Raw genomic sequence first — 12083 nt, forward strand, 5'->3', positions numbered from 1 at the left:
CTCTCAAAACACACACACCCTCAAGAACGAAATTTCCAGTAAACTAATCATCATCTTCATCAAAAACTACTTCAAGAATCAAGCTATAATCATCATAGGAAGAATACTTCAAGAACACTTCGAAAATCCTTTCAAGTTTGCAAGATTACTTTCAATCTTTCTAAGTCCATTCCAAGTAATCGTCTAAGATCAAGAAACTCTTGTTATTTACAGTAGGTTATCATTCTAAATCAAGGTAATATTCATATTCAAGCTTTGATTCGATTTCTATAAATATAACTATCTTTAATCAAGTAATAATCTTACTTGAACTTGTTTTCATTCCATGATTCTACTTCAAGAACTTCCAAGCCATCAAAGATCCTTTGAAGCTCAAGATTAATTCTTGTCATTTACAGTAGGTTTACCTACTAAACTTGAGGTAGTAATGATGTTCATAGCCTTGCTCGATTCTTACTTATATAATTATATTATTCGAAGAATATAACTTGTAATCACTAGAACATAGTTTAGTTAATTCTAAACTTGTTCGCAAACAAACTAAATCCTTCTAACTTCACTTTAAAAACAACTTCACACATGAACTATATCTATATGATATTCTAACATAAGGATTTAAAACTGGAAAACACGAAGAACACCGTAAAACTGGACATACGCCGTCGTAGTAAAATCGGAGGCTATTTCGGGTTGGATAATTAAAAACTATCTTAAACTTTGAATTTAAAGATGATTCTCTGGGAAAATGATATTTCATATGAACATGTTAATATATCTAAAAATGGTGGTTAAACTCAAAGTAGAAGTATGTTTTTCAAAATGGTCATCAAGGTGTCGTTTTTTTCGGCATATATGACTACTCTTTATAAATAGACTTATAACTTGTAACTCTGACTATAAACCACAACTTTTTCAGTTTAGTTTTAGAAAATAGAGTTCATTACGAAACCATAGCAATTTGATTCACTCAAAATCGATTTGTAACGAAGAAGATATGGGCAAAACAATATTGGTTAAAAATGGCTAAAATGACTACGGGATTGTTTTTACAAAATCTATACTAACCATATCCTAGCTAACTTTTCCTGTATTATACATGTATTTAAACATGTCATGACTATTTCCTTGTAAAATACTAGTCTTGGTTAAATCCGAGACAATATCATGTAATCTTGATTAGTAAAGACAATAGTTATACAATACGTCGGATAAATCGAAAGACACCATGTACACAATATGTCTAGATTAATTCTAAGACAATAGTTGTACCATGGGTCATGATTGAGTCTTGTACAATACGTATACAATACGTCTTGATTATTTCAGGGTGATATTTTGGACTATATATATGGACTACTAACATTGGACTACTAACATTGGATTACTAACATTGGACTACTAACGTTGGACTGCTAACTTGACAACTTAAATCATCAACACGTAAATAAAAATATGATGTGAATGTATTTCTATCATACTTTGATATATGTATATATTTGTTATAGGTTCGTGAATCGATCCGTGGCCAAGTCTGATTTTCAACGAATTGAAAATCTGTGAAAGTGAGTTACAGTCCCATTTTTACTATCTAATATTTTTTGGGATGAGAATACATGCAGCTTTGTAAATGTTTTACAAAATAGACACAAGTACTTGAAACTATATTCTATAGTTGGATTACGAATACCGAATATCGCCCCTTGTTAGCTTGGTAGCCTAAGAATTAGGGAAATGACCCCTAATTGACGCGAATCCTAAAGATGGATCTATGGACCTTGACACGTCCCATTCGGGTTACGAATGCTTTAGTATTTCGATTGATATATACTGATTGCGACGGCCGGTATATAGCATGCAGATTGCGAAATGCCTGTATGCGGGGGATATTCTATATGCATCTTGTTAGTTCGGTTACCAGGTGTTCACCATATGAATGATTTTTTTGCAGATTGCGAAATGCTTGTATGATGTTTATGAAAAATGAAATCTTGTGATCTATTATTACGATTTACGATATAGGTTAAACCTATAACTCACCAACATTTTTGTTGACATTTTAAGCATGTTTATTCTTAGGTGATTATTGAAAGACTTCCGCTGTTGCATGCTATTTAAAAACAAGATTTGGAGTTAGCATGCTTGTATGATAATGTTTAAAAACTGCATTCGGAAAACTGTGTTGTAACATATTATTGTTAATCTTTATGTAATGGTCGTGTGAAACAGTGTATTTGTAGGTTATCATTGATTGATAATCTATACTATGTCTTTTAAACCTTTGTCGATAAAATAAAGGTTATGGTTTATTTTTAAAACGAATGCATGCTTTGAAAAACGTCTCATATAGAGGTCAAAACCTCGCGATGAAACCAATTAATATGAAACGTTTATAATCAATATGAACGAAACATTTCAGTCGTCAGTTAAAAGAGGACTTGAACATTGACGGAACCATCCGGCAGCCCGATGAGGATTAGTTTGTTAGGATTTAAATTATGTATCACTTTATTTTTTAGGATTTAAATTAAATGTATTTTTTTTCATTTTAGGATTTAAATTAATGTATTTTTTTCATTTTAGGATTTATAATTATGTATTTTTTTTTTTTTCAATTTGAAGCATATTAAATTTTTGTTTTATTTAATTTTAATTTTTGATTACAACATAAAAAAAAAATCAGAAAAAATAAAAATAAAATATCATATCAACTTTCCACTAAGACCACTCCCTATGGGAGCATTATCCGTAGCCACCCGTCACCACCCGTTCATTACCCACATAATGCCATAGGCACCAATTCATTATAGGCATTAGTTATAGGGATTTCACCATGGATTTAACAAATGACTCTTGATTCATTATAGGCATTAGTGGGGTCTACTAGTACCTTTTTGTAACCAAATACCCCATTCAACATCTTTATTTTTTACTCCGTGGTGATGGTTTATTGATAGTAGTACAGCAAGTAGGTGAAGAAGATAAATAATTTCATTTTTGTAATATTTTGGTCCTTCACATTTGCAAGCTTCTCCTTTTTGGTCCTTTTTTTTGCAAATTAATTTTGTCACTTGTAAATAAGCAACGAGTACTTAAGATTTGGTATGGTAGATCTTTAATTTTTTAAAATTTTTTTTTTTTTTTAAAAAGTAACCATATTTGTGTTTATAAATATGTGTTGTTTAAAAAAAATAATTATTTTGTTTTAGTTAAAATAAATATAAAAGAAAATTATATAAAAGAAAATTATTTAATGATGTGGCAGTTAAGAGAAATATATTTTAGCCATGATAGGCAGTGTTTAGTTATATGATTTTATGAGTTAGTTATAGGATTTTGGTGTTGATGTGACGCTGATATGGAAGGTTAAGAGGATGAATAGTTTAGTTACGATAGGAAGTGGCCTAACTCAGCCACAAACCCACACTACCGTTACGAATGATCTTAGGCTTCTTGGCACTTGGCAGTTAAAAATTCCACCAATCTCTTCACTTTATTTCTCTTTTTTTTGATTAGATAGTTTCTCTCTATGCATATATATATATATATATATATATATATATATATATATATATATATATATATATATATATATATATATATATATATATATATATGTAGAGAACCCATAGAACTCATAGATTGAACTTCAATCTATGTGGAGATTGATTTAATCTATGGAAAAAAAGTCAATCTGCACAAAAAAAAAAAAACAGTCAATCTGCACAGAAAAAAAAAAGTCAATCTGCAAAAAAAAAAAAATTGCAAAAAAAAGTCAATCTGTCTGCACAAAAAAAAAATGTCAATCTGCACAGGAAAAAAAGTCGATCTGTAAAAAAAAAAAAAAACTGCAAAAAAAAATGCAAATTGACTCAATTGCAAATTGACTCAATCTGCACACAAAAAATGTCAATCTGCACAGAAAAAAAAGTCGATCAAAAAAAAACTGCAAAAAAAAAGCGCAGATTGACTCAATCTGCACGCAGATTGACTCAATCTGCACGCAGATTGACTCAATCTGCACATAAAAAAAGTAGCAGATTGACACAATCTGTACTAGTTACAGGGTTCTCTACTTTCTCTATTACCTCTGTTTCTCCATGTATATTCATTTCAATTGTCGGCTTCTAAAGTCGTCTTTCTTCATTTAACTAATTTCATGTTTTCACCTCAAATTGACGATTCATGATTGATTAACAAACCTTACTTCTCAAGGTATAACGCTTCTCTTCTTGCTCTATTGAATATAATTAGGGTTTAGTATATATATTTGTTGATTGTTTGCTGTTTAGTTTTTTTTTTATTTGCATTGAACTTTATAGATCATACTGCGTGCTGTAGTTAGGATGCATCTAATTAGAGCTCAAAGTAGTTTGCATTTGAATGTATAACTGCATAAGTATCTAATTCAGATGTACTGAAAATAATTATATGTATCATTTCATCCAACTTGTATTTATAATTGAGTTTCTGATTGATGTGGTGCCCTAATTGTTGACTCTAATTGAATTGAATTACAATTGAAATGGAAGTCCTTCTTAGTGAAATATAATAATTATTACAGTATGCAGGTATAGGCATGGGTGGATATTTTTTGTATTTTCTTGTATTCTCAAAATCATTATGTGTATGATTTATTGTTTATGATGATAATGATGATGATATGATGAAGTGTGCTATTTGTAGTTAATTTAATGGTAAACTTAAAATGTTTGATTTCCTTGCAGATGTTGTAATTAGTTGACTAGTCAACTGACATGGAACCGTGTTGTTTAGAGCCAATATGGCCACCGGATGACCTATTGATGAAATATCAGTACATATCCGATTTTTTTATTGCTCTTGCGTATTTCTCGATTCCGTTGGAGTTGATATACTTTGTTAAAAAATCAGCAGTTTTTCCCTATAAATGGGTGCTTGTTCAGTTTGGTGCTTTCATTGTACTTTGTGGAATGACACATTTAATTAACTTATAGACATTCAATGTAAATACAAGAACCGTAGCTATTGTTATGACCACTGCTAAAGTTTTGACTGCAGCAGTTTCATGTGCAACTGCACTTATGTTAGTACACAAAATACCTGATTTACTTAGCGTGAAAACTCGAGAATTGTTCTTGAAAAATAAGGCTGCAGAGCTTGATCGTGAAATGGGTCTTATTCGTACCCAAGAAGAAACGGGTCGACATGTTAGGATGCAAACTCATGAAATCAGCACCACCCTTAACAGACATACTATTTTAAAGACTACACTTGTAGAACTGGGCAGAACATTAGGGTTAGAAGAGTGTGCTCTTTGGATGCCAACACGTAGTGGTTTAGATCTTCAGCTTTCTTATACTCTTCGCCATCAAAATCCAGTTGGCTTTACGGTTCCTATTCAGTCTCTTAATCCTGTTCTTAGCACTAATCGAGCAGTTAAGATATCTCCTAATAGTCCTGTTGCTAAATTACGTCCAGCTTCTGGTAAATATATGCTTGGTGAGGTTGTTGCTGTGAGGGTCCCACTTTTAAATCTAAACAATTTTCAAATCTATGATTGGCCTGAACTTACAACAAAACGTTATGCATTAATGGTTTTAATGCTTCCTTCGGATAGTGCAAGGCAATGTCATGTTCATGAGTTGGAGCTTGTTGAGGTTGTTGCTGATCAGGTACATGCATGCATGCTCATTCATCATTTTTAATCATTATCATTGTAATATTATTCTTTTGTTGTTATGATAGTAAATTCATCATACATGAACAAATTTTTTAATTAAGGACAAAGGTGTTTGTGGGTCAACCCACCTTGACTTCTCCTGCATCACCAATATCAATTAATGATTGTTTGACCCATTATCAATCCATCATGACCCACCCATCTTGCCATAGATTAATCTTATGTGGACACATTAATGAGGTGATTTATGGTTTTATGTTCTCGTTCTTTAGGTCGCTGTTGCTCTTTCACATGCTGCCATTTTAGAAGAGTCAATGAGGGCCCGAGATTTGCTTAATGAGCAAAATGTGGCACTTGATCTTGCAAGAAGAGAAGCTGAAACTGCTGTTCGTGCGCGTAACGATTTCCTTGCGGTTATGAACCATGAAATGCGAACTCCTATGCATGCAATCATTGCTCTTTCGTCATTATTACAAGAAACGGATTTGACACCAGAACAACGCCTCATGGTTGAAACGATTCTCAAGAGTAGTAATTTGCTTGCCACTTTAATTAATGATATATTAGATCTTTCAAAGTTGGAAGATGGTAGCCTTGAACTTGATATAGTAACTTTTAACCTTCATGCTCTTTTCAAGGAGGTATGTGAATTATATTTTGTTCTTGGTTTCATGTATAGTCATTCTTAGTGTGCGTTTGATAAAAAACTTGAATGGTCTAAATGGTTCAGAATCTGAATGATTCAAAGGTTTTGAATGAGTTTGGTTCTGAATGACAATAAACCGTTTGATAATCATTTTGAATGAGCAATGTTAATGATGATGTTAATTACCTTATTAACCTTTATATGAATATGAATATAAACTATAATATAGTTGTTTAATAAGTGTTCTTGATATAATTTAAAGAGGATATTACATAAACAAATGTGTTGAATGCTAAAGCATTCAGTGCTGAACAATTCCATTAAATGGTAAATAAACACACCCTTAGGTATGTTTGAATTTGCATTTTGTAATGAATTTCATGATTATTGAGACAAAAGTCATATCCCCTCCGTCCCAATTCTATTGTCTCTAAAAAAACGCATATTAAGACCACTATTACACTGTACCTTTTGTTTACATTCCAGTTTTACCATTTGCCTACATTTTTGTCTGACATGCATATTTTAAAGGCATAAAAGAACTTTACCTTATTATGAAAGTAGACAGTTAATTTGGGACATCCAAAAACAAAGTATCATACAATAGGTATGGGATGGAGGGAGTAAAACTTTATTTTTAATGTTCTAATAAACATATACTGCATCTGATTAGATTATTAGTGCAGTCAAATGATCAAATTTGGACAACCAATTTCATGCCAGCTGCTACAAAACTTTGAGACTTTTTCCCCATTACACAAACCGTCTCTACTTATCAGTTTAATAACACAATCTCCATTGAAATGCACAAATGTAAACCTCTTTTACATAGTTCCTTGCTGATGGGTTTTTTTTTTTGTTTTTCTCTACAGGTTTTAAATTTGATAAGGCCTGTTGCATCAGTCAAACGATTGTATGTTACACTAAGCCTTGCTTCAGATTTGCCTGAAAATGCTGTTGGTGATGAAAAGAGACTTATGCAAATAATTATAAATATTGTTGGAAATGCTGTTAAATTTTCTAAAGATGGCAGCATCTCGATTTCTGCCATATTAGCAAAACCAGATTCTTTGAGGGACCCACGATCTCCCGAGTTTTTCCCAATCCCTGGTGATAGTAGTTTCTATATGCGTGTTCAGGTTTGTTTGTTTTCATCTAATGTAGGTAAAATACGGGGATTGGGATCAGTCAACAAGATCTGTTCACTAAATTTGCAAAAAGTCAATCTAAGAGTCCAGGTGGCAGTGGACTTGGACTTGCCATTTGTAAAAGGTGACTGTGTTACCTTTTTTGGTTATGTTCATCAAAATTTTGTTTGGTTATAATTCCGGAACTTCATAGTTGCTGGTTATAACCCCTTGTCTTGTGTTGATGCAGATTTGTAAATCTTATGGAAGGTAATATATGGGTTGAAAGTGAAGGTATTGGCAAGGGATCTACTGCAATTTTTTTTATGTAAAACTAGGCTTTCCTGCACGTTTAAATGATTCACGGCTCCCGCATATGAGACTTCCACCTAAACTTGGCCAGACAAGTTTTCCAGGACTCAAAGTTAAGTTTTAGTCATCGATGATAACGAGTAAGACCCACCCTTTAATTTTGACTATAGATAGCAATATGGGCCGGGCTAAACTTGAATACCAAAGCATAGTTGACTTTGAACTGTAACAATCAATATAATAATGCAGGGTTAGTAGAATAGCTACCAAGGGACTTCTAGTTTAGATAGTACTTACAACATTGCAAGACTTGTTCATGATAAGTTCCCAAAACGCAATGAAAAACCACTTATAGTAGCTCTTACAGGCAACACCGATAAGTAAGGCAGCTAAGGAATCTTTATTAAGAGTCGGAATTGATGGAGTTGTACTCAAACCTGTTTCCGTGGAGAAGATGAGAGTTGCTTTATTTGAGCTTTTAGAATTTAACAGAATTCTCTTACTTGAATCATAATAACCTTGAGAACTTTTCACACCAAAATGGATGATATTTGGGGTTGTAGTTGTACATATCGCAACTTCTTTAGTACATATTGTGTGTTGTTGCCACAATGCAAGTGTTTAAAACGAGTTTTAACATAGTGATTGGTACCTGGTTTGTTGCATATAAATATAATTGTATTAATTAATAATTTACTCACCCCGGCTATTTAAAGTCATCTTGGGTTTGAGGCTTTATTCATGCTTGTTTGCTACGAGTATTAGCTTTTTTCCCCAACATCCTGTTTATAGAATCTTAAAAGTTGACTGTGTATGTGAAAGTTGTTCGTATCAACTCAAGTAGTTAAGATTAAAGATGAAAATTTGTGATGCATTCTAATTGACATAACAACTTTAACTTCAAATTATTAACTAGTATTGTATCATCCATATTACATTAGACCGATTGTATATGTTGTATGGTCACGCCGTTGCAGCCTATGTGGCAAGCAACCAACGCAAGTTTGTTTCGTATCGATGCGTGAGATGGGCTAAAATTTGAGTTGTGCGTTGCCAAGCAACGGATCAAGCAACGGTGTTGTTTTTATTCTTTTTAATTTTTATTAATTTCTTTTTAATGCTTACCCAATTATATTTTAACACATAATCAAAATACTCCTAATCCACACCAAAAATCAACACCACCAATACTCCACACCAAAAACTTACACATCCTAATCATCAAAAAAGTGCAAAAAGCAACCCACACCACTAACTCACGCCCTCAACCACTACAAATATGTAAGGATATTAGGACCCAAAACAACGCAAGTGATTCAACAAGATCACTCACCGATAGTAATTCTACAAGATTACTAACCCACTTAATGAACGAAAGATTATAAATGTAAGAAATGTAAATCGACACAAGAGATAACGTGGTTATATGCAATCGTTGTGATTGCTTTATTCCACGGACTAACTAGAGAATGTATTTACTGAATATTTGTGGTGTGTTTACAGTGAGTTACAAGAGGGTCTATTTATAGAATGATTTAAGGAGTAAGCTAAAAACAATTCTTTGAGGCTACATGTGAGTTTCCTGACAGCTTCGTGGAAGCTACATGTGAGTTTCCTAGGAAGATTCCTTGAAGCCACATGTGAATTTCCTCACAACTTCGTGAAAGCTACATGTGAGTTTCCTAACAACTTCGTAGAAGCTACATGTGAGTTTCCTAGGAAGCTTCGTGTGAGTTTCCTGGAATCTTCCCTCTAATTTTTTAAAGTTCTCCATATCTCCAACAATCTCCCACTTGGAGACTTTGAACAAACCCAACCTTCGTCAACCCAAAATATCAACGATCTAACCAAGAACATTAAACCACCATTATACCGCCAAACTCCATTTGGGACACGCACACTCAACACATACTTCGGATGAGCAGACTTTCGATACAAGGTCTTCAACACTACTTGTTAGAATTGAAACATTAACTCTCTAATTCTCTAGTTGGGGTCTTCTCTCATCAATTCATTAGAAGACCAATTGAGGTAATGCAAAACCTCAATTTCTCTGTCGTAACAACCTTAGTAAACATATCAGCAGGATTCTTCGTACCAAGGATTTTCTCCAATAATAAAGTACCATCATTTATATGTTGTCGAATAAAATGATACCTTATCTTGATGTGTTTTGTACGACTATGAAACACCGGATTCTTCCCAAGATGAACCGCACTTTGATTATCACAATTCAAGATGCAATAGTCTTGTCTTTTACCCAACTCACCTAAGAAGTTTTTCAACCAAACAAGCTCTTTAGAAGCTTCTGCAATAGCCATATATTCGGCTTCGGTGGTTGATAAAGCAACACTCTTTTGTAGTCGAGACATCCAACTAACCGCCGTCTTCCCTATTGTGAAAACATAACCAGTAGTGCTTTTCCCCGAATCATCACATCCACCCAAATCAGCATCCGCATAACCCCTAAGTATGAGATTGTTTTTGGAGAAACACAATCCCATATTAGAAGTACCTTTCAAATAACGAAGCAACCATTTGACCGCTTCCCAATGCTCTTTCCCCGGATTAGACATATAACGACTTACAACTCCCACTGCTTGAGCAATATCGGGTCTTGTACAAACCATGGCATACATAATACTACCCACGGCCGATGCATATGGAACCTTTTCCATCTCCATTTTGTCTTCTTCCGTTTTAGGTGATTGACTTTGCGATAGCTTTATCGTGCTACCCAAAGGCATAGAACGAGCCTTTGAATTTTCCATGTTAAACCTCTCTACAACTTTCTCAATATATTTGGATTGAGACAAGTATAGAGTACCCTTCACACGATCACGCACAATACTCATGCCAAGTATTTGCCTAGCACTACCAAGATCTTTCATCTCGAACTCATGGGAAAGTAATCCTTTCAACTTGTTGATTTCGGACATGTTGGAACCTGCAAGTAACATGTCATCAACATACAACAATAAGATTATGTAAGAAGACTTGAAATTCTTCAAGTAGCAACAGTGATCCGCTTCACATCTTAAGAAACCAATCTTCTTCATAAACTCGTCAAACTTCAAGTACCATTGCCGAGGTGCTTGCTTCAATCTATACAAACTTTTCTTTAGCTTACAAACCCACTTCTCTTTACCCTTTACCTCAAAGTCCTCGGGTTGCCTCATATAGATCTCTTCATTAAGGTTACCATGTAAGAATGCGGTTTTCACATCTAGTTGCTCTAGATGTAAGTCCTCAGATGCAACCATAGAAAGTACCAAACGAATAGTAGTCATCTTCACCACCGGTGAAAATTTCTCTTGGTAGTCAACTCCTTTCTTTTGTTGAAAGCCTTTAACCACCAAACGAACCTTGTACCTTTTCTTGCCATCCAACTCATTCTTGATTCGATACACCCATTTACTTCGCAACGCCCTTTTATCATGAGGTAACTTCACTAGTGACCACGTTTTATTCTTCTCAAGTGACCACATCTCTTCTTTCATGGCAAGCTCCCATTGTATGGATTCTTTTGTCTTCCTTGCCTCAAAGTAACTTTCGGGTTCACCATTCTCGGTATAGAGCAAGTAGTTTGCTGATGGAGAATACCTAGGATTAGGTTTGGGCACTCTAGTCGAGCGTCTTAGTGTAGGAGCAATCGAAATGGTTGGACCGGTTTCATTTGTGTCCTCCTCATTACTAGAACTCGCACAATGTTCGGAATCATCACCGCTTTCCGAATCATTTCCATCATTAGCATTTTTTGACGCCTCACCGTTAATTGGCAATTCATTGTTACCCGTACTCCCACTAGAACCTGCAAGATCATCAATAGAAACATCGTCAAAAGTAACATGACCCGGTTTAGGACTCCCCGTTTCCAGTTTGCCATAAACCGAATCTTCATCAAAGGTAACATCACGAGAACGAATCACTTTTCTAGCCTCGTTATCCCAACAACGATAACCCATTTCATCCGACCCGTAACCTATGAAAATACACTTCTTTGACTTAGCTTCAAGCTTGTCTCTATCCGCATCTTTGGTCTTCACATAAGCATTACACCCAAAGATCCTAAGGTGATTATAACTCACCTTCTTACCTTGCCATTCTTCCTCGGGAATTCGGAAACCCAACGGTGTTGAGGGTCCCCAGTTAATCAAATAAGCCGCCGTATTAACCGCATCTGCCCAAAACATCTTAGGCAAACCGGCATGTAGTCTCATACTCTTAGCCCTTTCATTTAACGTACGATTCATACGTTCGGCGACCCCATTGTATTGCGGTGTCTTCGGTACCGTTTTCAACATTCTAATACCGAGCTTTGCACAATGGTCTTTAAACT

At 34.4% G+C, this 12083-nt stretch overlaps 1 pseudogene; it reads left to right on the forward strand.

Moving 5' to 3' along the window:
* The first annotated feature begins 4754 nt into the window (after nucleotides 1-4754).
* Nucleotides 4755-7798, forward strand: LOC139848208 (ethylene receptor-like; annotated as a pseudogene).
* The last annotated feature ends 4285 nt before the right edge of the window (nucleotides 7799-12083 follow it).

The sequence above is a fragment of the Rutidosis leptorrhynchoides genome, chromosome 5 (genome assembly GCF_046630445.1).
Source record: "Rutidosis leptorrhynchoides isolate AG116_Rl617_1_P2 chromosome 5, CSIRO_AGI_Rlap_v1, whole genome shotgun sequence".
In the NCBI taxonomy this organism is placed as follows: domain Eukaryota; kingdom Viridiplantae; phylum Streptophyta; class Magnoliopsida; order Asterales; family Asteraceae; genus Rutidosis; species Rutidosis leptorrhynchoides.